At 41.0% G+C, this 3110-nt stretch overlaps 1 non-coding gene across 1 annotated transcript; it reads right to left on the bottom strand.

Moving 5' to 3' along the window:
• Positions 1-582: 582 nt before the first annotated feature.
• Positions 583-690, bottom strand: LOC127743520 (small nucleolar RNA R71). The gene has a single exon (XR_008004909.1). It is a non-coding gene; the product is annotated as a small nucleolar RNA R71 (small nucleolar RNA).
• Positions 691-3110: the final 2420 nt, after the last annotated feature.

Consider the following 3110-nt stretch of genomic DNA (forward strand, 5'->3'; position numbering starts at 1 on the left):
TAGAGGATTCCACTACTCCCTTTGTTCTCTTCTTTTTCATATGAGCAGAAACAGGGATAAAAACATTCTTGTTGAAGCCAATTCTGAACCTAAAAAGATCTGAAGAGGAAGCTAAGAGAAGCTAAAGCACAACATTCCGGAGAGGACCTTACCAAAAATTTTGAAAAAGAAGTAGACATGGCAGCCGAACTCAACAACAATGCCAGAGATGCAAGGAAGATGCTTGGTGACTATACTGCACCAACTTCCAACTTCTATGGAAGAAGCATCTCAATTCCTGCCATTGGAGCAAATAACTTTGAGCTTAAGCCTCAATTAGTTTCTCTAATGCAGCAGAATTGCAAGTTTTATGGACTTCCATCGGAAGATCCTCATCAGTTCTTAGCTGAATTCTTGTAGATCTGTGATACTGTTAAAACCAATGGGGTTGATCCTGAGGTCTACAGACTTATGCTTTTTTCCTTTGTTGTAAGAGACAGAGCTAGGATATGGTTGGACTCATAACCTAGAAAAAGCCTGAACTCTTGGGACAAGTTAGTCAGTACTTTCTTGACCAACTTCTTTCCACCTCAAAAGATGAGCAAGCTTAGAGTTGAAGTCCAAACCTTCAAATAGAATGAAGGTGAATCCCTCTATGAAGCTTGAGAAAGATACAAGCAATTAACCAAAAGGTGTCCTTCTGACATGCTTCCAGAATGGAGCATCATACGTATATTCTATTATGGTCTATCTGAATTGTCCAAGATGTCATTGGACCATTCTGCTGGTGGATCTCTTTATCTGAAAACACCTACAGAAGCTCAGAAACTCATTGAGATGGTTGCAAAGAACCAGTTCATGTACACTTCTGAAAGAAATCCTGTGAATAATGGGATGACTTAGAAGAAAAGAGTTCTTGAAATTGATACTCTGAATGCCATATTGGCTCAGAACAAGATATTGACTCAGCAAGTCAATATGGTTTCTCAGAATCTGACTGGATTGCAAGCTGCATCCGGCAGTACTAAAGAAGCCTCCTCTAAAGGAGAAGCTTATGACCCTGAGAATCCTGCAATGGAAGAGGTGAATTACCTGGGAGAATCCTATGGAAACACCTATAATCCTTCATGGAGAAATCATCCAAATTTCTCATAGAAGGATCAATAGAAGCCTCAACAAGGCTTCAATAATAATAATGGTGGCAGAAATAGGTTTCGCAATAGCAAGCCTTTTCCATCATCTTCTCAGCAACAGATAGAGAATTCTGAGCAGAGCCCCTCTGACTTAGCAAACATAGTCTCTGATCTATCTAAGGCCACTCTCAGTTTTATGACTGAAACAAGGTCCTCCATCAGAAACTTGGAGGCACAAGTGGGTCAGCTGAGTAAAAGAGTTACTGAAACTCCTCCTAGTACTCTCCCAAGCAATATAGAAGAGAACCCAAAGAGAGAGTGCAAGGCCATCAATATAACCAAAATGGCCGAACCTACAGAGGAGGAAGAGGCAGTGATTTCCAGTGAGAAAGACCTCACTGGACACCCACTGACCACTAAGACATTCCATAATGGGGAACCAAAGGAATCTGACCCTCATACAGAGACCATAGAGATTCCACTGAACTTTCTATTACCATTCATGAGCTCTGATGAGTATTCTTCCTCTGAAGAAGATGAAGATATTGTTGAAGAGCAAGTTGCTCGGTATCTATTGGGAAGATGAATCTCCATTGCTCATCAGTGAACTGAATGCGTGGGTTCAGCAGACATTACCTCAAAAGAAATCGGATCCCGAAAGGTTCTTAATACCTTGTACCATAGGCACCATGATCTTTGAGAAGGCTCTGTGTGACCTGGGGTCAGGTATAAACCTCTCTATAATGGAGAAACTAGGAATCTTTGAGGTACAAGCTGTAAGAATCTTACTAGAGATTGCAGACAAATCAATGAAAATGACTTATAGACTTGTAGAGGATGTCTTAGTGAAGGTTGAAGGCCTCTACATCCCTGCTGACTTTATAATCCTAAACACTGGGAAGGATGAGGATGAATCCATCATCCTTAGAAGACCCTTCCTAGCCACAGCAAAGGTTGTGATTGATGTGGACAGAGGAGAGTTAGTCCTTCAATTGAATGAGGACTACCTTATTTTTAAGGCTCAAGGATCTTCTTCTGTAAACATGGAGAAGAAGCATGAAAAGCTTCATCCAATTCTCTCCATACAGAGTCAAGCAGAGCCCCCACATTAAAACTCTAAGTTTGGTGTTGGGAGGCCACAATCATGCTCTGAGTATCTGTGAAGCTCTGTAAGAGCTTCCTGTCAAGCTATTGACATTAAAGAAGCACTTATTGGGAGGCAACCCAATCTTATTTATCTATGTGTATTACTTCTTCATTTTATTTTCTATTATTAGTTTATGTTTTTTTTAGGTTGATGATCATATGGAGTCACTAAAACAGTTGCAGAATTAAAGCAGGAATAAAAAAATAGCATCAAAAATAGCACACCTTGGAGGACGAGCTTACTGCGTTTAAACTCCAGAAAAGATAGCAAAATGGGCGTTTAACGCCCAAAATAGCAGTATTCTGGGCGTTAAACAGCAGAATGGGTAGACAGACTAGCGTTTAACGCCAGAAAAATGTATCTGGTGTCTGGCTGGCGTTAAATTTCATGCAATTTAGCTTCTGTTGAATACAAATCACTCAAATCTACACTTGTTTGCTTGACTAAATCAACCACCTAACTAAAATTGCTCAATCCATCAATTCCTGTGAGATCGACCTCACTCATGTGAATAATTACTACTTGATGTGACCCGGTACACTTGCCGGTGAGTTTTGTGTGGAAATCTAATTTCCACACCATCACCTATGTGGTCAGAGAACACTTTGTTCATTAGCCGTTGGTATGTAGCTCCCGCGTTTTTTAGTCCAAAAGGCATTACCACGTAGTAGTAGTTTGCCTTTGGCACATAGTGGTCGGTGTAGTCAATGCACATTCTCCACTTTCCATTTGGCTTTTTCACTAATACGACATTGGCTAGCCAAAGTGGGTACTTGACTTCCCTTATGAATCCTGCCCCTAACAAGGCTTGTACTTGTTCCTCCACGGCCTGGACCCTTTCGGGGCCGAGC

The sequence above is a fragment of the Arachis duranensis genome, chromosome 10 (assembly GCF_000817695.3).
Source record: "Arachis duranensis cultivar V14167 chromosome 10, aradu.V14167.gnm2.J7QH, whole genome shotgun sequence".
Classification (NCBI taxonomy): Eukaryota; Viridiplantae; Streptophyta; class Magnoliopsida; order Fabales; family Fabaceae; genus Arachis; species Arachis duranensis.